The 27,682-nt window shown below is 44.2% G+C and overlaps 1 protein-coding gene and 2 long non-coding RNA genes across 8 annotated transcripts in view; 2 read left to right on the top strand and 1 right to left on the bottom strand.

Annotated features, from left to right (window-relative positions):
- The window catches only part of LOC118121592 (receptor expression-enhancing protein 6), a 719,670-nt gene that overhangs the window by 605,285 nt on the left and 86,703 nt on the right, over positions 1–27,682 (bottom strand). The window lies entirely within an intron of this gene.
- Positions 18,408–20,302, top strand: LOC118120977. The gene is made up of 3 exons (XR_004698260.2): positions 18,408–18,456; positions 19,108–19,193; positions 19,346–20,302. It is a non-coding gene; the product is annotated as an uncharacterized LOC118120977 (long non-coding RNA).
- Positions 25,325–27,217, top strand: LOC118120976. The gene is made up of 3 exons (XR_004698258.2): positions 25,325–25,440; positions 25,767–25,852; positions 26,005–27,217. It is a non-coding gene; the product is annotated as an uncharacterized LOC118120976 (long non-coding RNA).

The following is a 27,682-nucleotide window of genomic DNA, read 5'->3' as shown; positions in this document are numbered from 1 at the left end:
ACAGCAACTACAGCCCCAACTACAGCAACTACAGCTCCAAACACAGCAACTACAGCTCCAACCACAGCAACTACAGCCCCAACTACAACAACTACAGCTCCAACCACAGCAACTACAGCTCCAACCACAGCAACTACAGCCCCAACTACAACAACTACAGCTCCAACCACAGCAACTACAGCTCCAACCACAGCAACTACAGCTCCAACATCAGCAACTACAGTCCCATCTACAACAATTACAGCTCCAACTACAGCCCCAACTACAGCAACTACAGCTCCAAACACAGCAACTACAGCTCCAACCACAGCAACTACAGCCCCAACCACAGCAACTACAGCTCCAACCACAGCAACTACAGCTCCAACCACAGCAACTACAGCTCCAACCACAGCAACTACAGTCCCAACTACAACAACTACAGCTCCAACTACAACAACTACAGCTCCAACCACAGCAACTACAGCTCCAACAACAGCAACTACAGTCCCATCTACAACAACTAGAGCTCCAACTACAGCTCCAACCACAGCAACTACAGTCCCAACTACAACAACTACAACTCCAACCACAGCAACTACAGCTCCAACCACAGCAACTACAGCTCCAACCACAGCAACTACAGCTCCAACCACAGCAACTACAGTCCCAACTACAACAACTACAGCTCCAACCACAGCAACTACAGCTCCAACCACAGCAACTACAGTCCCAACTACAACAACTACAACTCCAACCACAGCAACTACAGCCCCAACGACAACAACTACAGCTCCAACCACAGCAACTACAGCTCCAACCACAGCAACTACAGTCCCAACTACAACCACTACAACTCCAACCACAGCAACTACAGTCCCAACTACAACAACTACAGCTCCAACCACAGCAACTACAGCTCCAATCACAGCAACTACAGCCCCAACTACAACAACTACAGCTCCAACCACAGCAACTACAGCTCCAACCACAGCAACTACAGTCCCAACTACAAACACTACAACTCCAACCACAGCAACTACAGTCCCAACTACAACAACTAGAGCTCCAACCACAGCAACTACAGCTCCAACCACAGCAACTACAGTCCCATCTACAACAACTACAGCTCCAACCACAGCAACTACTGCTCCAACCACAGCAACTACAGCTCCAACATCAACAACTGCAGTCCCATCTACAACAACTACAGCTCCAACTACAGCCCCAACTACAGCTCCAAACACAGCAACGACAGCTCCAACCACAGCAACTACAGTCCCAACTACATCAACTACAACTCCAACCACAGCAACCACAGCTCCAACATCAGACACAAGTCCCATCTACAACAACTACAGCTCAAACTACTTCCAACTACAGCAACTACAGCTCCAAATACAGCAACTACAGCTCCAACCACAGCACTACAAGCTCCAACCACAGCAACTACAGCTCCAACCACAGCAACTACAGCTCCAACCACAGCAACTACAGCCCCAACTACAACAACTACAGCTCCAACCACAGCAACTACAGCTCCAACCACAGCAACTACAGTCCCACTACAAACACTACAAATCTCCAACCACAGCAACTACAGTCCCATCTACAACAACTACAGCCCCAACTACAGCAACTACAGCTCCAAACACAGCAACTACAGCTCCAACCACAGCAACTACAGTCCAACTGCAACAACTACAGCTCCAACCACAGCAACTACAGCCCCAACTACAACAACTACAGCTCCAACCACAGCAACTACAGCTCCAACCACAGCAACTACAGTCCCAACTACAACAACTACAACTCCAACCACAGCAACTACAGCCCCATCTACAACAACTACAGCCCCAACTACAGCAACTACAGCTCCAACCACAGCAACTACAGCTCCAACCACAGCAACTACAGCCCCAACTACAACAACTACAGCTCCAACCACAGCAACTACAGCTCCAATCACAGCAACTAAAGTCCCAACTACAACAACTACAGCTCCAACCACAGCAACTACAGCTCCAACCACAGCAACTACAGCTCCAACATCAGCAACTACAGTCCCATCTACAACAACCACAGCTCCAACTACAGCCCCAACTACAGCAACTACAGCCCCAAACACAGCAACTACAGCTCCAACCACAGCAACTACAGCCCCAACTACAACAGCTACAGCTCCAACCACAGCCACTACAGCTCCAACCACAGCAACTACAGCTCCAACCACAGCAACTACAGTCCTAACTACAACAACTACAGCTCCAACCACAGCAACTACAGCTCCAACAACAGCAACTACAGTCCCATCTACAACAACTACAGCTCCAACTACATCCCCAACTACAGCTCCAAACACAGCAACTACAGCTCCAACCACAGCAACTACAGCTCCAACATCAGCCACTACAGTCACATCTACAACAACTACAGCTCCAACTACAGCCCAACTACATCAACTACAGCTCCAAATCCAGCAACTACAGCTCCAACCACAACAACTACAGCTCCAACCACAGCAAATACAGCTCCAACCACAGCAACTACAGCCCAAACTACAACAACTACAGCTCCAACCACAGCAACTACAGCTCCAACCACAGCAACTACAGTCCCAACTACAACAACTACAGTCCCAACCACAGCTACAACAGCTACAACTACAGCAACTACAGCTCCAACCACAGCAACTACAGTCCCAACTACAACTCCAACCACAGCAACTACAGCTCCAACCACAGCAACTACAGCTCCAACCACAACAACTACAGCTCCAACCACTGCAAATACAGCTCCAACCACAGCAACTACAGTCCCAACTACAACAACTACAGCTCCAACCACAGCAACTACAGCTCCAACCACAGCAACTACAGTCCCAACTACAACAACTACAGTCCCAACCACAGCTACAACAGCTCCAACTACAGCAACTACAGCTCCAACCACAGCAACTACAGTCCCAACTACAACTCCAACCACAGCAACTACAGCTCCAACCACAGCAACTACAGCCCCAACTACAACAACTACAGCTCCAACAACAGCAACTACAGTCCCAACTACAACAACTACAGCTCCAACCACAGCAACTACAGCTCCAACCACAGCAACTACAGTCCCAACTACAACTACAGCTCCAACCACAGCAACTACAGCTCCAACCACAGCAACTACAGCTCCAACATCAGCAACTACAGTCCCAACTACAACAACTACAGCCCCAACTACAGCCCCAACAACAGCAACTACAGCACCAAACACAGCAACTACAGCTCCAACCACAGCAACTACAGCCCCAACTACAACAGCTACAGCTCCAACCACAGCAACTACAGTCCCAACTACAACAACAACAGCTCCAACTACAGCTCCAATCACAGCAACTACAGTCCCAACTACAACAACTACAGCTCCAACCACAGCAACTACAGCTCCAACCACAGCAACTACAGTCCAACTACAACAGCTATAGCTCCAACCACAGCAACTACAGCTCCAACCACAGCAACTACAGTCCCAACTACAACAACTATAGCTCCAACCACAGCAACTACAGCTCCAATCACAGCAACTACAGTCCTAACTACAGCTCCAACCACAGCAACTACAGTCCCAACTACAACAACTACAGCTCCAACTACAGCCCCAACTACAGCAACTACAGCTCCAAACACAGCACTACAGCTCCAACCACAGAAACTACAGCTCCAACCACAGCAAATACAGCTCCAACCACAGCAACTACAGTCCCAACTACAACAACTACAGCTCCAACCACAGCAACTACAGCCCCAACTACAACAACTACAGCTCCAACCACAGCAACTACAGCTCCAACCACAGCAACTACAGCCCCAACTACAAACACTACAACTCCAAACACAGCAACTACAGCCCCAACTACAGCAACTACAGCTCCAACCACAGCAACTACAGCTCCAACCACAGCAACTACAGCCCCAACTACAACAACTACAGCTCCAACTACAGCTCCAATCACAGCAACTAAAGTCCAACTACAACAACTACAGCTCCAACCACAGCAACTACAGCTCCAACCACAGCAACTACAGCTCCAACATCAGCAACTACAGTCCCAACTACAACAATTACAGCTCCAACTACAGCCCCAACTACAGCAACTACAGCTCCAAACACAGCAACTACAGCTCCAACCACAGCAACTACAGCTCCAACCACAGCAACTACAGCTCCAACATCAGCAACTACAGTCCCATCTACAACAACTACAGCTCCAACTACAGCCCCAACTACAGCAACTACAGCTCCAAACACAGCAACTACAGCTCCAACCACAGCAACTACAGCTCCAACCACAGCAACTACAGTCCCAACTACAACAACTACAGCTCCAACCACAGCAACTACAGCTCCAATCACAGCAACTACAGTCCCAACTACAACAACTACAGCCCCAACCACAGCAACTACTGCTCCAACCACAGCAACTACAGCTCCAACAACAGCAACTACAGTCCCATCTACAACAACTACAGCTCCAACTACAGCTCCAAACACAGCAACTACAGCTCCAACCACAGCAACTACAGTCCCAACTACAACAACTACAACTCCAACCACAGCAACTACAGCTCCAACATCAGACACTACAGTCCCATCTACAACAACTACAGCTCCAACTACAGCCCCAACTACAGCAACTACAGCTCCAAATACAGCAACTACAGCTCCAACCACAGCAGCTACAGCTCCAACCACAGCAAATACAGCTCCAACCACAGCAACCACAGTCCCAACTACACCATAGCTCCAACCACAGCAACTACAGCTCCAACCACAGCAACTACAGCCCAACCACAGCAACTACAGTCCCAACTACAAACACTACAACTCCAACCACAGCAACTACAGTCCCAACTACAACAACTACAGCTCCAACCACAGCAACTACAGCTCCAACCACAGCAACTACAGCCCCAACTACAGCAACTACAGCTCCAACCACAGCAACTACAGCTCCAACCACAGCAACTACAGCTCCAACATCAGCAACTACAGCTCCAACCACAGCAACTACAGCTCCAACCACAGCAACTACAGTCCCAACTACAAACACTACAACTCCAACCACAGCAACTACAGTCCCAACTACAGACACTAAAACTCCAACTACAGCTCCAACCACAGCAACTACAGTCCCAACTACAACAACTACAGCTCCAACCACAGCAACTACAGCTCCAATCACAGCAACTACAGCCCCAACTACAACAACTACAGTCCCAACCACAGCAACTAATGCTCCAACCACAGCAACTACAGCCCCAACAACAGCAACTACAGTCCCATCTACAACAACTACAGCTCCAAACACAGCAACTACAGCTCCAACCACAGCAACTACAGTCCCAACTCCAACAACTACAACTCCAACCACAGCAACTACAGCTCCAACATCAGACACTACAGTCCCATCTACAACAACTGCAGCTCCAAGTACAGCCCCAACTACAGCAACTACAGCTCCAACTACAGCAACTACAGCTCCAACCACAGCAACTACAGCTCCAACCACAGCAAATACAGCTCCAACCACAGCAACTACAGTCCCAACTACAACAACTACAGCTCCAACCACAGCAACTACAGCTCCAACCACAGCAACTACAGCCCCAACTACAACCACTACAACTCCAACCACAGCAACTACAGTCCCAACTACAACAACTACAGCTCCAACCACAGCAACTACAGCTCCAACCACAGCAACTACAGCCCCAACTACAACAACTACAGCTCCAACCACAGCAACTACAGCTCCAACCACAGCAACTACAGTCCCAACTACAAACACACAACTCCAACCACAGCAACTACAGTCCCAACTACAAACACTACAACTCCAACCACAGCAACTACAGTCCCAACTACAACAACTAGAGCTCCAACCACAGCAACTACAGCTCCAATCACAGCAACTACAGTCCCATCTACAACAACTACAGCTCCAACCACAGCAACTACTGCTCCAACCACAGCAACTACAGCTCCAACAACAACAACTACAGTCCCATCTACAACAACTACAGCTCCAACTACAGCCCCAACTACAGCTCCAACATCAACAACTACAGTCCCATCTACAACAACTACAGCTCCAACTACAGCCCCAAACACACAGCAACATAGCTCCAACCACAGCAACTACAGCTCCAACTACAGCAACTACAGCTCCAAACACAGCAACTACAGCTCCAACCACAGCAACTACAGTCCCAACTACAACAACTACAGCTCCAACCACAGCAACTACAGCTCCAACCACAGCAACTAAAGTCCCAACTACAACAACTACAGCTCCAACCACAGCAACTACAGCTCCAACCACAGCAACTACAGCTCCAACATCAGCAACTACAGTCCCAACTACAACAACTACAGCTCCAACTACAGCCCCAACTACAGCTCCAAACACAGCAACGACAGCTCCAACCACAGCAACTACAGTCCCAACTACATCAACTACAACTCCAACCACAGCAACTACAGCTCCAACATCAGACACTACAGTCCCATCTACAACAACTACAGCTCAAACTACTGCCCCAACTACAGCAACTACAGCTCCAAATACAGCAACTACAGCTCCAACCACAGCAACTACAGCTCCATCCACAGCAAATACAGCTCCAACCACAGCAACTACAGTCCCAACTACAAACACTACAACTCCAACCACAGCAACTACAGTCCCAACTACAAACACTAAAACTCCAACCACAGCAACTACAGCTCCAACCACAGCAACTACAGTCCCAACTACAACAACTACAGCTCCAACCACAGCAACTACAGCTCCAACCACAGCAACTACAGTCCCAACTACAACAACTACAGCCCCAACCACAGCAACTAATGCTCCAACCACAGCAACTACAGCTCCAACAACAGCAACTACAGTCCCATCTACAACAACTACAGCTCCAACTACAGCTCCAAACACAGCAACTACAGCTCCAACCACAGCAACTACAGTCCCAACTACAACAACTACAACTCCAACCACAGCAACTACAGCTCCAACATCAGACACTACAGTCCCATCTACAACAACTACAACAACTACAGCTCCAACTACAGCCCCAACTACAGCAACTACAGCTCCAAATACAGCAACTACAGCTCCAACCACAGCAACCACAGCTCCAACCACAGCAAACAGCTCCAACCACAGCAACTACAGTCCCAACTACAACAACTACAGCTCCAACCACAGCAACTACAGCTCCAACCACAGCAACCACAGCCCCAACTACAACAACTACAGCTCCAACCACAGCAACTACAGCTCCAACCACAGCAACTACAGCCCCAACTACAAACACTACAACTCCAACCACAGCAACTACAGTCCCAACTACAACAACTACAGCTCCAACCACAGCAACTACAGCTCCAATCACAGCAACTACAGCCCCAACTACAACAACTACAGCTCCAACCACAGCAACTACAGCTCCAACCACAGCAACTACAGCCCCAACTACAACAACTACAACTCCAACCACAGCAACTACAGCCCCAACTACAAAAACTACAACTCCAACCACAGCAACTACAGTCCCAACTACAACAACTAGAGCTCCAACCACAGCAACTACAGCTCCAATCACAGCAACTACAGCCCCATCTACAACAACTACAGCTCCAACCACAGCAACTACTGCTCCAACCACAGCAACTACAGCTCCAACAACAACAACTACAGCCCCATCTACAACAACTACAGCTCCAACTACAGCCCCAACTACAGCTCCAAACACAGCAACGACAGCTCCAACCACAGCAACTACAGCCCCAACTACATCAACTACAACTCCAACCACAGCAACTACAGCTCCAACATCAGCCACTACAGTCCCATCTACAACAACTACAGCTCAAACTACTGCCCCAACTACAGCAACTACAGCTCCAAATACAGCAACTACAGCTCCAACCACAGCAACTACAGCTCCAACCACAGCAACTACAGCTCCAACCACAGCAACTACAGCCCCAACTACAACAACTACAGCTCCAACCACAGCAACTACAGCCCCAACTACAACAACTACAGCTCCAACCACAGCAACTACAGCTCCAACCACAGCAACTACAGTCCCAACTACAAACACTACAACTCCAACCACAGCAACTACAGTCCCATCTACAACAACTACAGCCCCAACTACAGCAACTACAGCTCCAAACACAGCAACTACAGCTCCAACCACAGCAACTACAGTCCCAACTACAACAACTACAGCTCCAACCACAGCAACTACAGCTCCAATCACAGCAACTAAAGTCCCAACTACAACAACTACAGCTCCAACCACAGCAACTACAGCTCCAACCACAGCAATTACAGCTCCAACTACAGCCCCAACTACAGCAACTACAGCTCCAAACACAGCAACTACAGCTCCAACCACAGCAACTATAGCCCCAACTACAACAACTACAGCTCCAACCACAGCAACTACAGTCCCAACTACAACTCCAACCACAGCAACTACAGCTCCAACCACAGCAACTACAGCCCCAACTACAACAACTACAGCTCCAACCACAGCAACTACGCTCCAACCACAGCAACTACAGTCCCAACTACAAACACTAACCCAACCCAGCAACTACAGTCCCTTCTACAACAACTACAGCCCCAACTACAGCAACTACAGCTCCAAACACAGCAACTACAGCTCCAACAACAGCAACTACAGTCCCAACTACAACAACTACAGCTCCAACCACAGCAACTACAGCTCCAACCACAGCAACTACAGCCCCAACTACAACAACTACAGCTCCAACCACAGCAACTACAGCTCCAACCACAGCAACTACAGCTCCAACAACAGCAACTACAGTCCCATCTACAACAACTACAGCTCCAACTACAGCCCCAACTACAGCAACTACAGCTCCAAACACAGCAACTACAGCTCCAACCACAGCAACTACAGCCCCAACTACAACAACTACAGCTCCAACCATAGCCACTACAGCTCCAACCACAGCAACTACAGTCCCAACTACAACAACAACAGCTCCAACTACAGCTCCAACCACAGCAACTACAGTCCCAACTACAACAACTACAGCTCCAACCACAGCAACTACAGCTCCAACCACAGCAACTACAGTCCCAACTACAACAACTATAGCTCCAACCACAGCAACTACAGCTCCAACCACAGCAACTACAGCTCCAACAACAGCAACTACAGTCCCATCTACAACAACTACAGCTCCAACTACAGCCCCAACTACAGCTCCAAACACAGCAACTACAGCTCCAACCACAGCAACTACAGCCCCAACTACAACAACTCCAACTCCAACCACAGCAACTACAGCTCCAACCACAGCAACTACAGCCCCAACTACAAACACTACAACTCCAACCACAGCAACTACAGCTCCAACCACAGCAACTACAGCCCCAACTACAAACACTACAACTCCAACCACAGCAACTACAACTCCAACCACAGCAACTACAGCCCCAACTACAATAACTACAGCTCCAACCACAGCAACTACAGCTCCAACCACAGCAACTACAGCTCCAACTACAACAACTACAGCCCCAACTACAGCAACTACAGTCCCAACTACAAACACTACAACTCCAACCACAGCAACTACAGCTCCAACCACAGCAACTACAGTCCCAACTACAAACACTACAACTCCAACCACAGCAACTACAACTCCAACCACAGCAACTACAGCCCCAACTACAATAACTACAGCTCCAACCACAGCAACTACAGCTCCAACCACAACAACTACAGCTCCGACTACAACAACCACGACCACTCCAGCCCAGGGTAACTGATTTCAAATTGTCATGACTTCATAATGTATATTATCCCAGTGTGGTTCAAACAGAATTTGGGCAGGATTATAATTCAACAGGAGATAAATTACAATCTAAAACATAATATGGTGGTCATGTATTTTTCATTCATTCATTTATTAATAGTTGAAACAAATACCACAATGTTAAAAAAAACATTTGGGCAATATCCCAGAAAGTAAGGTTTCCTGATGTTATGTGATTGGTCTTTGCTTTGGATAACTTTATAGGTTTACCCTAAACGTTTACCCCACGAGTGTCAAACTCAAATTATGCTTTGTTAACAGCTTATAAACAGATAATATATCCATAAAACACAACTGTAGTATTGTTGTTGAATATTTAAAAATACATTCATTGTCATCTGCATTCATATCATTTGTTTAAGAATTTTTAAACACACTGCAATTTACAAGAACTTCTTTAATATGTGGTCAAACACCTTTAGTGATGATCTCCCTGTATTACTCTTAAAATCAGTGACTACAGTTTCTCTATTCACAAGGAGTCTTTTCACGTAGAATAAGTATTTATTTATTCACTGTTGTTTGAATTAATTTCCAAATGTTAAGCGTTGTCAATCCCTGCAGGCACTGCAGCAATAATATATCTAAAAATGAAAATCACCACGTATGGTGAGCTCAGCAATGGAACCATCGCTGAGCGTGTCAATCAGGTACGTAAAACAGAAACTTTAAAATAACTCTTCCAGTAAATCTCTTCACTCAATATAATCCACGATAATGCATGTACACAATACAAATGGATGGGGTGAAGGAAATGAGATTGATCTTCTGATGTCTATTCTGTGTTTTTCTCTCCATTTAGTTCTTTAGAACGACGCTCCTGAACAGCACAGACTTCACAGTGAAAGTGAAATCCATTGAAAGGGTCCCATAGTTGCCCCATAGAAGCTCCATGGGGACAGAGACTGTAAAAAAAACAATTGTACTGGTGGTATAGTTTTAACACAATGTAAAAGGGGAGTTCATCATAATGATTTTATTATATATGGAAAGAAATATTTGAGTTTTGTGACAGTTAGCTAAACACATCAGATGTAATTGTGCTCCACTGTGCTGCAAAGATCCACAACATCTATTTCCAAACCACCAGAAGTAGCTGGATGTGCTCAAGGTGCATGAGAAGGTGTTTTGGGGGAAATGCAGAAGCTTGGAAGTCCCCTCATGCACCTTTTATTTGTTAAATAACATGTAAAATATTTGCAGCACAGCACAGTTGATTTTATTTCCCAGGATTGTAAATAATAGAGAAGTGCATTTGACTCAAGTGTCAAGTTATTTGCACAGTAAGCTGGGAATCTCAAACCAAGAAATTTGATCTGTCAAATAGGTGTTTTTTATTAATTGGTGTCTGTAGTTCCCATGCTTTGTAACTGGAGCAGTAGAAACTCTCAGTAGCAGTAGAAACTCTCAAACAGTTTCTCGCTCACTCCTCCCTTCATTTCTCATAAATGTGATAACGATTCACACAAAACACCGGCAACAACAACCACTACACCAACTACAACAACCACTACTTCAACAACAACCACTACCCCGAATAACAACCACTACTCAAACTACAACAACCACTACCCCAACAACAACAACCACTACCCCAACAACAACCACTACACCGACAACAACCACTACACCAACTACAACAACCACTACTTCAACAACAACAACCACTACCCCAACTACAACAACCACTACCCCAACTGCAACAACCACTACTCCAACTACAACAACAACTACTCCAACAACAACTACCCCAACTACAACAACAACTACCCCAACTACAACAACCACTCACCCCAACGACAACAACCACTACCCTGACAACAACAACCACTCCCCCAACAACCACAACACCAACAACAACCACTACCCTAACAACTACAACCACTACCCGAACTACAACAACCACTACCCCAACTACAACAACCACTACCCCAACTACAACAACCACTACCACAACTACAACAATTTGACTGGAGCCAACATGTCATGATGAAATCTTTTTTACATAATAACTCCATCATTCAATTTGAAAAGCCCCTAGGAACAGACAATCAATGATAATAAATACAGGATGAAATCAATATTTCCATGTAGGGGTTATGTTGAACATCATGTGTATCACTTAAGTATCCTTTTCATATGTGTAAAAATCAAACGCATACTGTCCTTAAACACTCACGAATTGATGCTCAGCATTCCATGTGTCAACTACAACTGTGAGCTTACCTGGTTTTTCCGGTTGTATGACCGCAGCCTCTATTACTGATACCTTGTCACGCTCTCGGGAGCTGAAGGAGGAGCAAAGCACAACATAAGCACATTAGTAATCAAAGAAAAACTACCACTCTGTTCTTGTAGTAGTGAGGAGTAACACCACCCATCATGGAAAAAACAATCTTCTTTTGGATATTTTTGCTTGGATATTTTCATGCATCCTGTGCCCAAGGTCAGCATTTTATGATACGTAATTTAGGAGAGTAAACTGTACAGTACTTAAAGAGCAGCTCAGTGGTGATTAGTGATTCATGTGTGTTATTATGTGTTATCTATTTGAAATTCTGAAAAATAATGTTGTATGTTTTTGCCTGCTATTGGTGTCTCCTTCAAAAACTTACTATTGTTGTCTGATGAAATAAATATAATTTTCTGCAAGTAAGATAAGACAACAATAATTAAACCTAAAGAAAATTTGTTATTTTGTTGCAACAGGTTATAACACAGGATTAATTAAGACTAATCATGAGAATAATTACAGATACAACTTTATGACTAAACCATCCTAAAGTTATAAAAACTTGGTAAAGGGTTTCCAGAGATGAATCAAGTAATTACTTGATTAAATGGGATTGAAAAGAAACAATTCATTGGGTTTACTTCATTTCCAAGATGACATTTGATACTTGAATGGATCTTTGTCAAGGACATAGGAGAATCATTAACAAGTACACAACTGTAAATCCTGGCCGGCAGACTCAGGTTCCACTCTCTCACCTGGAGTGGATCTTTACTTGGTTTATTGGCAGCACTTTTAGACACTGTATACATGTCTTACATCTGATTGTAATTAATACTAAAACCAAAAAAAATCGACAATTTCCCTTGTAAAATAGACTTTTCATCTCAATGGGACTAAAATGGTTTAATTTAGGCTATAAAAGGTGTCAACAAAACAACAGCTCACATGCAAAACAGTGAAGCACTCATGAGCTCAATTGTCATTGACATTCAGTCAAGATACGGTATGAAAATATCAGTATTATCCTGTCAATAGTCAGTAGTGTAGGTGGTCCAGATGACAGAATAACAGTACAGAGGTGGACAAGGTGACTGATGTTCAAGATGACTGGGTCAGCTAAACCATGAGGGCGATTCAATTTCAGTTCAACTTCAACTATTGTCACTTTGTTGTCTGATTGTAATTAATACAAAAAAAGAGAAAATAATAATTTCCCTTGTAAAAGAGATTCTTCATCTCAATGGGACTAACATGGTTAAATTAAGGCTAATAAAATACAGACCAACAGACTTTGACTCACGGCCAATTTTGAATTTCATGACATCCTTTCAAGGCAACATTGAATTATTGAAGCGATGTATCACAGTAGCTCTCTGACACGCGAGTTGGAGCTTCTTCTCTTAGGTGAGGCACCTTGTGTCAGATGGTAGTGATGAAGATGCTGCTTACAGCTCGTTTTCCTTACTCTCATAATTTATCTACTTATCCACAAGGTTATGGTTGTGTCAGCACAAAAACACATATGTATTGAAGTTTCCCACACGGATGTAATGAAGCAGCTTGTTCAGGGGAGAGAGAGGATATGTGTCATGCTCAAGTAATCTTTGATAATTTGTACTCAGGATTCCTTAACTTGTTTTCTCTCTCCCATAACATCTCTATACATAATCAACACGGCCAACAACTGCTAATCCAGCATCAACAACTGTAGTAACAACAACAACAACTCCAGCCCCAACCACGACCACCACAACTCCAGCCACTACTCCAACAACTGCAAATCCAACTACAACTATCCCAACAACAACAACCACTACCCCAATTACAACAACCACTACCCCAACTACAACAACCACTTCCCCCACAACAACAACCACTACCCCAACGACAACTACCCCAACAACAACTACCACTACCCCAACGACAACAACCACTACCCCAACGACAACTACCACTACTCCAACAACAACAACAACAACCACTACCCCAACTACTCCAACAACCACTACGCCGACAACAACAACCACTACCCCAACAACAACAACCACTACCCCAACTACAACAACCACTACCCGACAACAACAAATAACTCCAACAACAACAACCAATAATGCCCCAACTACAACAACCACTACTCCAACAACCACAACCCCAACTACAACAACCACTACTCCAACAACCACTACCCCGACAACAACAACCACTACCCCAACTACAACAACCACTATCCCAACTACAACAACCAATACCCCAACGACAACTACCACTACCCCAACTACAACAACTGCTACTCCGACAACAACAACCACTTTCCCAACGACAACTACCACTACCCCAACAACTACAACCCCCACCCACAACAACAACCACTACCCCAACGACAACTACCACTACCCCAACTAAACAACCACTACTCCGACAACAACAACCACTACCCCAACAACAACAACCACTACCCCAACAACAACCACACCCCAACTACAACAACCACTATCCCAACTACAACAACCAATACCCCAACGACAACTACCACTACCCCAACAACAACAACCACTACCCCAACAACGACAACCACCAATCCCGACAACAACAACCACTGCCCCAACTACAAACCACTACCCCAACTACAACAACCACTACCCCGACAACAACAACCACTTCCCAACAACAACAACCACTACCCCAACAACAACAACCACTACCCCAATGACAACTACCACTACCCAACAACAACCACTGCTCAAATACACCAACCACTACCCCAACTACAACCACCACCCAACTACAACCACACCACCCCAACTACAACAACCACTACTCCGACAACAACAACCACTTCCCCAACAACAACCATTACCCCCACGACAACAACCACTACTTCAACAACAACAACCACTACCCCAACTACGACAACAACTACTCCAACAACCACTACCCCGACAACAACAACCACTACCCCAACAACAACAACCACTACCCCAACTACAACAACCACTACCCCAACTACAACAACCACTACTCCGACAACAACAACCACTACCCAACGACAACTACCCCAACAACCACTACCCCAACGACAACACACCACTACTCCACAACAAAACAACCACCAACTACAACCATCCCAACTACAACCACTACCCCAACTACAACAGACCATCTAACGCCACAACAACCACTACTTCAACAACAACAACCACTACCCCAACAACAACCACCACCCCAACTACGACAACAACTACTCCAACAACCACTCACCCCAACAACAACAACCACTACTCCAACAATAACAACCACTACCCCAACTACAACCACCACCCCAACTACAACTACCACTACCCCAACTAGCAACCAACTCCAACAACAACAACCACTTCCAACAACCACCACACCACCCCAACAACAACAACCACTACTCCAACAACAACCACTACCCAACTACAACCACCACTACCCCAACACAACCACTCCTCAGAAAAAAACAACTACCCCAACCACAACTACCACTCCCCAAATGACAACAACCACTATCCGACAACAACAACCACTTCCCCACCAACCACTACCACTACCCCAAACAGAACAACCACTACCCGACAAACCAACCATCTCCCAACAACTACTACCACACCAACAACAACAACCACTTCCCCAACTACAACAACCACTACTCCAACAACAACAACCACTTCCCCAACAACCACTACCACTACCCCAACAACTACAACCACTACCACAACTACAACAACTAATCCCATCTATACACTACAACCACCACCAGCAACTACTACCCAACAACAACTACACACCCCAACAACAACAATACTCAACAAACAACCACTACTCCGACAACAACAACCACTACCCCAACTACAACAACCACTACACCAACTAAACAATAACCACCACCAACAACAAGAACTACTACCCCAACTACAACCACTACCCCAACTACAACAACCACTATCACAACAACAACAACTACTACCCAACAACAACCACTACCAACTAATACAACAACTATCTAACAACCACTACTCCGACAACAACAACCACTACCCAACTACAACAACCACTACCCCAACTACAACAACCACTACTCTGAAAAACAACAACCACTACCCAACTACGAACAACAACTACTCCAACAACCACTACACCGAAACAACAAACCACTACCCCAACAACAACAACCACTACCCCAACTACAACAACCACTAACCCAACCAGAAACAACCACTACTCCGACAACAACAACCACTTCCCCAACAACAACAACCACTACCCCAACGACAACAACCACTACTTCAACAACAACAACCACTACCCCAACAACAACACACCAACTACATAACAACTTCCAACAACCACTACCCCCAGACAACAACCACTACCCCAACAACAACAACCACTACCCCAACTACAACAACCACTACCCCAACTACAACAACCACTACCCGACAACAACAACCACTACACCAACTACAACAACCACTACTCCGACAACAACAACCACTACCCCAACAACAACTACTACCCCAACTACAACCACTACCCCAACAACTACCACAACCCCAACAACAACAACCACTACCACTACCCCAACGACAACAACCACTACCCCAACAACAACAACCACTACCCCAACAACCACTACCACTACCCCAACAACAACAACCACAACCCCAACTACAACAACCACGACCCCAACTACGACAACAACTACTCCAACAACCACTACCCCAACAACAACAACCACTACCCCAACAACAACTACCACAACCCCAACAACAACCACTACCCCAACTACAACAACCACTACCCCAACCACAACAACCACGACCCCAACTACAACAACCACTACCCCAACAACCACTACCCCAACTACAACAACCACTACCCGACAACAACAACCACTTCCCAACAACAACCACTACCCCAACGACAACTACCCCAACAACAACTACCACTACCCCAACGACAACAACCACTACCCCAACGACAACTACCACTACTCCGACAACAACAACAACCACTACCGCAACTACAACAACTACCCCAACTACAACAACCACTACCCCAACTACTCCAACAACCACTACCCCGACAACAACAACCACTACCCCAACTACAACAACCACTACACCAACTACAACAACCACTACCCCAACAACAACAACTACCACAACCCCAACAACAACAACCACAACCCCAACTACAACAACCACTACCCCAACAACAACAACCACGACCCCAACTACAACAACCACGACCCCAACTACAACAACCACGACCCCAACTACAACAACCACTACCCCAACAACCACTACCCCAACTACAACAACCACTACTCCGACAACAACAACCACTTCCCAACAACAACAACCACTACCCCAACTACGACAACAACTACTCCAACAACCACTACCCCGACAACAACAACCACTACCCCAACAACAACAACCGCTACCCCAACTACAACAACCACTTCCCAACAACAACAACCACTACCCCGACAACAACAACCACTACCCCAACAACAACTACTGCCCCAACTACAACAACCACTACTCCAACAACCACTACCCCGACAACAACCACTACCCCAACTACAACAACAACGACCCCAACTACTACAACAACCACTACTCCGACAACAACCACTTCCCAACAACAACAACCACTACCCCAACGACAACTACCCCAACAACAACAACCACTACCCCACCGACAACAACCACTACCCCAACGACAACTACCACTACTCCAACAACAACCACTGCCCCAACTACAACAACCACTACTCCAACAACCACTACCCCGACAACAACAACCACTACCCCAACGACAACAACCACTACTCCGACAACAACAACCACTACCCCAACGACAACAACCACTACCCCGACAACAACAACCACTACCCCAACTACAACAACCACTACCCCAACAACAACCACTACCCCAACTACAACAGCCACTACCCCAACAACAACAACCACTACTCCAACAACAACCACTATCCCAACTACAACCACTACCACAACTCCAACAACCACCCCCATCTCGACAACAACTTCTTCAACAACCACAACCACTACCCCAACAACAACTACAACCCCAACAACAACAACCACTACCACTACCCCAACGACAACAACCACTACCCCAACAACAACAACCACCACCAACTACAACAACCACTACCCCAACTACAACCTCTACCCTAACTACAACAACCACTACCCCAACTACGACAACAACTACCCCAACAACCACGACCCCAAGGACAACAACCACGACCACTCCAGCCCCAGGTAACTGATTTCAAATTGTCATGATTTCATAATGTATATTATCCCAGTGTGGTTAAAATAGAACTTGGGCAAGATTATAATTCAACAGGAGATAAATTACAATCTAAAACATAATATGTTGGTTATATATTTTTCATTCATTCATTTATTAGTAGTTGACACAAGCACCACAATGTTAAAAAAACATTTGGGCAATATCCCAGAAAGTAAGGTTTCCTGATGTTATGTGATTGTCTTTGCTTAGGATAACTTTATAGGTTTCATATTGCTGTAGTAGAGACTCAAAGAAAGTGTATAAAATAAATGTTTATCCACAAGTGTCAAACTCAAATTATGCTTCCTTAACAGCTTATAAACAGACAATATATCCATAAAACACAACTTTAGTATTTTTGTTGAATATTTAACATTACATTCATTGTAATCTGAATTTATATCATTTGTTTAAGAATTTTTAAACACACTGCAATTTACAAGAACTTCTTTAATATGTGGTCAAACACCTTTAGTGATGATCTCCCTGTATTACTCTTAAAATCAGTGACTACAGTTTCTCTTTTCACAAGGAGTCTTTTCACATAGAATAAGTAATTTTTTATTCATTGTTGTTTGAATCAATTTCCAAATGTTAAGCATTGTTAATCCCTGCAGGCACTGCAGCAATAATATATCTACAAATGAAAATCACCACGTATGGTGAGCTCAGCAATGGAACCATCGCTGAGCGTGTCAATCAGGTACGTAAAACAGAAATGTTAAAATAACTCTTCCGTTAAATCTCTTCACTCAATATAAGCCACGATAATGCATGTACACAATACAAATGGATGGGGTGAAGGAAATGAGATTGATCTTCTGATGTCTATTCTGTGTTTTTCTCTCCATTTAGTTCTTTAGAACGACGCTCCTGAACAGCACAGACCTCACAGTGAAAGTGAAATCCATTGAAAGGGTCAGAGTTGCCCCATAGAAGCTCCATGGGGACAGAGATTGTAAAAAAAACAATTGTACTGGTGGTATAGTTTTAACACAATGTAAAAGGGCAATTCAATTTTTACATAATAACTCCATCATTCAATTTGAAAAGTCCCTAGGAACGGACAATCACTGATAATAAATACAGGATGAAATCAATATTTTCATGTTGGTGTTATGTTGAACATCATGGTGTCATATGTGTTCAAGTTCCACTGAAGTAACCTTTTCATATGTGTAAAAATCAAATGCATACTGTCCTTAAACACTCACTAATTGATGCTCAGCATTCCATGTGTGAACTACAACTTCTCACCAATCATTGCAAACTATGACGAGTTGTAATTATTTTTGAAGAACTGGTTTGTCCATCTCCCGTTTTTTTTATCTTTTCAGTTTTTTTGTTGTGATACTTGATTTCGTTTGTAGTGTGTTGTGTATTTTGTAAACATGCACGTCTGATAGCATACCTGTTTTTTCCGGTTATATGACCACAGCCTCTATCACTGCTACCTTGTCACGCTCTCTGGAGCTGAAGGAGGAGCAAAGCACAACTTCAGCACATTAGTAATCAAAGACAAACTACCACTCTGTTCTTGTTGTAGTGAGGAGTAACACCACCCATCATGGAAAGAACAATCCTCTATTGTATATTTTTTCTTGGATATTTTCATGCATCCTGTACAGGTCAGAATTCATTGCAATTATTGTCTGCATTTTATAATACGTAATTTAGGAGAGTAAACTGTAGAGCAGTGGTCACCAGCCTTTTCGAGCCCAAGATCACTTTTTAATTCCAACCTTAAGCCGAGATCTACCATTACATTACATTTCATTTAGGTGACACTTTTATCCAAAGCGACTCACAATAAGTGCATCAACCATGAGGAACAAACCCAGAACAACAAGAATCAAGAAAGTACAATTTCTTCCAAAAACCTAAACTACAAAGTGCTATAAGTAAGTGCCATTTAAGTGCTACTAAATTGTTAGTTCAAACTTTTATTCACGGTATAGTCGGAAGAGGTGTGTTTTTAGTTTGCGGCGGAAGATGTGTAGACTTTCTGTCCTGATGTCAATGTGGAGCTCATTCCACCGTTTAGGAGCCAGGACAGCAAACAGTCGTGATTTTGTTGATATCTTCCAAAAAACCCACTTAGGAGGGTCATACTTATTATTTTTTGCAATTTCTGTTAAAGGCTGAATGTACAAGAAATAAATATACACAAAGAAAGGCAGTTGTGCAAATGTTTCTATTCAATGCACAATATTCAAATTAATATCAATTCATATTTACAATGCAAAATATGTAGCTTCTCGGCTCCCCAACATGTTCTGCAGAGGAGCTGCTACTGCAGCACAAGGTTTTTAAATATAGACTTTGATTTGAATATGGCCACAAATAGGATAATTGCCCTGTATGACAGAAGTCCCTTCTACTCAAATAAATGCCAGTACTACACAGTATGAAGCCGTGCATCTTCCGCTCCAGCAAATATTTCACAATAAAAAACCCTGTTGATGGAATGGATTCCATCAACAGAAACGCTTGAGTGCTTTTATCTTGAAAAGGCATACAGAAAGTGTTGCAACCGTTTGTTTGTGACATAAATTCATCAGATAAACATTCAAACTCAGTTGAAAGATCATCTTCTCTGTTTATTCTGCTGTGAACCACAATGTTTATCTCTCTATGACACAAACGTATTAACATCACTTCCCGAACCCGTTTCAAAGTAAAAGCACTCCAGTGTTTCACCTTCTGAATCCACTCATTTGTTCCAACGGGGCTTTGTTTCTTATCGACAGACCGAAAGATGCGCATCTTCATACCGTAGAGTCCTGACATTTACTTTAGTACATGAACCAACTTGTTCTTGAAGGAAATGCAGGAGATAAACCTGCAGCTCCGCCGCCAGTAGCGGACACACAGCGCGTGTGAAAAACAGACAACCGACACACAGCTGCGCGACGACAGCCAGTGAGTCCAGAGAGTTCGGGGATTGACAGTGAAGACTGCGAGATCGACCGGTAGATCGCGATCGACGGGTTGGCGACCACTGCTGTAGAGTACTTGAAGAGCAGCTCAGTGGTGATTAGTGATTCATGTGTGTTATTATGTGTTATCTATTTGAAATTCTGAAAAATAATGTTATATGTTTTTGCCTGCTATTGGTGTCTCCTTCAAAAACTTACTATTGTTGTCTGATGAAATAAATATAATTTGCTGCAAGCAACATAAAACAACAATAATTAAACCAAAAGAAAAAGTGTTATTTTGTTGCAACAGGTTATAACACAGGATTAATTAAGACTAATCATGAGAATAATTACAGATACGACTTTTGGACTAAACCATCCTAAAGTTATAAAAACTTGGTAAAAGGTTTCCAGAGATGAATAAAGTAATTACTTGATTAAATGGGATTGAAAAGAAACAATTCATTGGGTTTACTTCATTTCCAAGATGACATTTGATACTTGAATGGCTCTTTGTCAAGGACATAGGAGAATCATTAACAAGTACACAACTGTAAATCCTGGCCGGCAGACTCAGGTTCCACTCTCTCACCTGGAGTGGATTTTTACTTGGTTTATTGGCAGCACTTTTAGACACTGTATACATGTCTTACATCTGATTGTAATTAATACTAAAAAAGAGAAAATAATAATTTCCCTTGTAAAAGAGACTCTTCATCTCAATGGGACTAACATGGTTAAATTAAGGCGAATAAAATACAGACCAACAGACTTTGACTCAAGGCCAATTTCAAATTTCACGACATCCTTTCAAGGCAACATTAAATTATTGAAGAGATGTATCACAGCAGCTCTCTGACACGCGGGTTGGAGCTTCTTCTCTTAGGTTCAGCCTGGTGTCAGATGGTAGTGATGAAGATGCTGCTTACAGCTTGTTTTCCAGGCTTGGGTCAGCAAATCTTGGGTGAAATTGATTCTGAACTGGTTCACAGCAGTGGCTTGTTAGACATAGTGTTTATAGAACTCGATCAGAACAAGGTTGTTACGCATTCTTGAGCTTGGCATTGCTTTGCAGCTCAGTGATTTAGGTTTACAGACATATAGTCTTTGTTTGAGAAGCAGCGTTTTATTTCCTTGTATTAAACTTGGTAGAAACTGCTGTTTCAATTGATACCAAATGATAAAACCTGCATGTTTAGAAAGAACTCAAATCTGATAAGTCGTCCTTCCTCTCATACTTTATCTACTTATCCACAAGGTTTTGGTTGTGTCAGCACAAAAACACATATGGATTGATAAGTTTCCCACTCGGTTGTAATGAAGCAGCTTGTTCAGGGGAGACAGAGGATATGTGTTATGTTCAAGTCATCTTTGATTTTCTTCTACTCAGGATTCCTTAACTTCTTTTCTCTCTTTCATAACGTCTCTTTACATAATCAACACGGACCACAACTGCTAATCCAACAACAACTGTAGTAACAACCACTACAGCTCCAACCACGGCAGCTCCAACCACGGCAGCTCCAACTACAGCAACTACAGCTCCAACCACAGCAACTACAGCCGCAGCTACCGCAACTACGGCAGCTCCAACCACGGCAGCTCCAACCACGGCAGCTCCAACCACAGCAACTACAGCTCCAACCACAGCAACTACAGCTCCAACCACAGCAACTACAGCCACAGCTACCACAACTACGGCAGCTCCAACCACGGCAACTCCAACCACAGCAACTACAGCTCCAACCACAGCAACTACAGCTCCAACCACAGCAACTACAGCCGCAACTACAATAACTACAGCTCCAACCACAGCAACTACAGCCCCAACTGCAACAACTACGGCAGCTCCAACCACTACAGCTCCAACCACGGCAGCTCCAACCACAGCAGCTCCAACCACAGCAACTACAGCTCCAACCACAGCAACTACAGCTCCAACCACAACAACTACAGCTCCAACTGCAGCTCCAACCACAACTACAGCCCCAACTACAAAACTACAGTCCCCACACCAACTACAGTCCCAACCACAACAGCTACAGCTCCAACCACAACTACAGCCCCAACCTCAACAACTACAGTCCCAACCACAACAACTACAGCTCCAACTGCAGCTCCAACCACAACTACAGCCCCAACTACAACAACTACAGCCCCAACCACACCAACTACAGCCCCAACCACAACAGCTACAGCTCCAACCACAACTACAGCCCCAACTACAACAACTACAGCTCCAACCACAACTACAGCTCCAACTTCAGTCCCAACTACAGTCCCAACCATAACAACTACAGCTCCAACTACAGCTCCAACCACAACAACTACAGCCCCAACTACAACAACTACAGCCCCAACTACAACTACAACACCTCCAGCCACAACTACAACACCTCCAACCACGGCAACTCCAACCACGGCAGCTCCAACCACGGCAGCTCCAACCACAACAGCTCCAACTACAGCAACTACAGCTCCAACCACAGCAACTACAGCCGCAGCTACCGCAACTACGGCAGCTCCAACCACGGCAGCTCCAACCACGGCAGCTCCAACCACAGCAACTACAGCTCCAACCACAGCAACTACAGCTCCAACCACAACAACTACAGCTCAACTGCAGCCAACCACAACTACAGCCCCAACTACAACAACTACAGTCCCAACCACACCAACTACAGTCCCAACCACAACAGCTACAGCTCCAACCACAACTACAGCCCCAACTCAACAACTACAGTCCCAACCACAACAACTACAGCTCAACTGCAGCTCCAACCACAACTACAGCCCCAACTACAACAACTACAGTCCCAACCACCAACTACAGTCCCAACCACAACAGCTACACTCCAACCACAACTACAGCCCCAACTACAACAACTACAGCTCCAACCACAACTACAGCTCCAACTTCAGTCCCAACTACAGTCCCAACCATAACAACTACAGCTCCAACTACAGCTCCAACTACAACAACTACAGCCCCAACTACAACTACAACACCTCCAGCCACAACTCCAACCACGGCAGCTCCAACCACGACAGCTCCAACTACAGCAACTACAGCTCCAACCACAGCAACTACAGCCGCAGCTACCGCAACTACGGCAGCTCCAACCACGGCAGCTCCAACCACGGCAGCTCCAACCACGGCAGCTCCAACCACAGCAACTACAGCTCCAACCACAGCAACTACAGCTCCAACCACAGCAACTACAGCCGCAGCTACCGCAACTACGGCAGCTCCAACCACGGCAACTCCAACCACAGCAACTACAGCTCCAACCACAGCAACTACAGCTCCAACCACAGCAACTACAGCCGCAGCTACCGCAACGACGGCAGCTCCAACCACGGCAGCTCCAACCACGGCAGCTCCAACCACAGCAACTACAGCCGCAACTACAACAACTACAGCTCCAACCACAGCAACTACAGCCCCAACTGCAACAACTACGGCAGCTCCAACCACTACAGCTCCAACCACGGCAGCTCCAACCACAGCAGCTCCAACCACAGCAACTACAGCTCCAACCACAGCAACTACAGCTCCAACCACAACAACTACAGCTCCAACTGCAGCTCCAACCACAACTACAGCCCCAACCTCAACAACTACAGTCCCAACCACAACAACTACAGCTCCAACTGCAGCTCCAACCACAACTACAGCCCCAACTACAACAACTACAGCCCCAACCACACCAACTACAGTCCCAACCACAACAGCTACAGCTCCAACCACAACTACAGCCCCAACTACAACAACTACAGCTCCAACCACAACTACAGCTCCAACTTCAGTCCCAACTACAGTCCCAACCATAACAACTACAGCTCCAACTACAGCTCCAACCACAACAACTACAGCCCCAACTACAACAACTACAGCCCCAACTACAACTACAACACCTCCAGCCACAACTACAACACCTCCAGCCACAACTACAACACCTCCAGCCACAACTACAACATCTCCAGCCACAACTACAACACCTCCAGCCCCAACTACAACACCTCCAGGTAACTGATTTCAAATTGTCATGACTTCATAATGTATATTATCCCAGTGTGGTTAAAACAGAACTTGGGCAGGATTATAATTCAACCGGAGATAGATTACGATCTAAAACATAATATGGTGGTTATGTATTTTTCATTCATTCATTTGTTAATAGTTGACACAAGCACCACAATGTTAAAAAAAACATTTGGGCAATATCCCAGAAAGTAAATCAGTGACCACAGTTAATCTATTCACAAGGAGTCTTTTCACATAGAATAAGTATTTAATCATTCACTGTTGTTTGAATTAATTTCCAAATGTTAAGCGTTGTCAATCCCTGCAGGCACTGCAGCAATAATATATCTAAAAATGAAAATCACCACGTATGGTGAGCTCAGCAATGGAACCATCGCTGAGCGTGTCAATCAGGTACGTAAAACAGAAATGTTAAAATAACTCTTCCGTTAAATCTCTTCACTCAATATAAACCACGATAATGCATGTACACAATACAAATGGATGAGGTGAAGGAAATGAGATTGATCTTCTGATGTCTATTCTGTGTTTTTCTCTCCATTTAGTTCTTTAGAACGGCGCTCCTGAACAGCACAGACTTCACAGTGAAAGTGAAATCCATTGAAAGGGTCCCATAGTTGCCCCATAGAAGCTCCATGGGGACAGAGACTGTAAAAAAAACAATTGTACTGGTGGTATAGTTTTAACACAATGTAAAAGGGGAGTTCATCATAATGATTTTATTATATATGGAAAGAAATATTTGAGTTTTGTGACAGTTAGCTAAACACATCAGATGTAAGTGTGCTCCACTGTGCTGCAAAGATCCACAACATCTATTTCCAAACCACCAGAAGTAGCTGGATGTGCTCAAGGTGCATGAGAAGGTGTTTTGGGGGAAATGCAGAAGCTTGGAAGTCCCCTCATGCACCTTTTATTTGTTAAATAACATGTACAATATTTGCAGCACAGCACAGTTGATTTTACCCTAACTACAACAGCCACTACCCCAACTACAACAATTTGACTGGAGCCAACACGTCATGATGAACTCTGTTTTTTACATAATAACTCCATCATTCAATTTGAAAAGCCCCCAGGAACAGACAATCAATGATAATAAATACAGGATGAAATCAATATTTTCATGTTGGGGTTATGTTGAACATCATGGTGTCATATGTGTTCAAGTTCCACTTAAGTAACCTTTTCATATGTGTAAAAATCAAACGCATACTGTCCTTAAACACTCACTAATTGATTCTCAGCATTCCATGTGTGAACTACAACTTACAATATAAACTGTAATCTTCAAAAAATTTAATTTTTCTGACCAAAAAAAACCAAGACCTTGCATGAAGACTTTCTCACCAATCATTGCAAACTATGACGAGTTGTAATTATTTTTGAAGAACTGGTTTGTCCATCTCCTGTTTATTTATCTTTTCAGTTTTTTTGTTGTGATATTTGATTTCGTTTGTAGTGTTGTGTATTTTGTAAACATGCACGTCTGATAGCTTACCTGGTTTTTCCGGTTATATGACCACAGCCTCTATCACTGCTACCTTGTCACGCTCTCTGGAGCTGAAGGAGGAGCAAAGCACAACTTAAGCACATTAGTAATCAAAGAAAAACTACCACTCTGTTTTTGTAGTAGTGAGGAGTAACACCACCCATCATGGAAAGAACAATCCTCTATTGTATATTTTTGCTCGGATATTTTCATGCATCCTGTGCCCAAGGTCAGCATTCATTGCAATTATTGTTTGCATTTTATGATACGTAATTTAGGAGAGTAAACTGTACAGTACTTAAAGAGCAGCTCAGTGGTGATTAGTGATTCATGTTTGTTATTATGTGTTATCTATTTGAAATTCTGAAAAATAATGGTATATGTTTTTGCCTGCTATTGGTGTCTCCTTCAAAAACTTACTATTGTTGTCTGATGAAATAAATATAATTTTCTGCAAGCAAGATAAGACAACAATAATTAAACCAAAAGAAAAAGTGTTATTTTGTTGCAACAGGTTATAACACAGGATTAATTAAGACTAATCATGAGAATAATTACAGATACGACTTTTGGACTAAACCATCCTAAAGTTATCAAAACTTGGTAAAGGGTTTCCAGAGATGAATAAAGTAATTACTTGATTAAATGGGATTGAAAAGAAACAATTCATTGGGTTTACTTCATTTCCAAGATGACATTTGATACTTGAATGGATCTTTGTCAAGGACATA

Source organism: Hippoglossus stenolepis, chromosome 14 (assembly GCF_022539355.2).
Source record: "Hippoglossus stenolepis isolate QCI-W04-F060 chromosome 14, HSTE1.2, whole genome shotgun sequence".
NCBI classification, from domain to species: domain Eukaryota; kingdom Metazoa; phylum Chordata; class Actinopteri; order Pleuronectiformes; family Pleuronectidae; genus Hippoglossus; species Hippoglossus stenolepis.
This window is presented reverse-complemented; position numbering and strand designations above follow the sequence as displayed.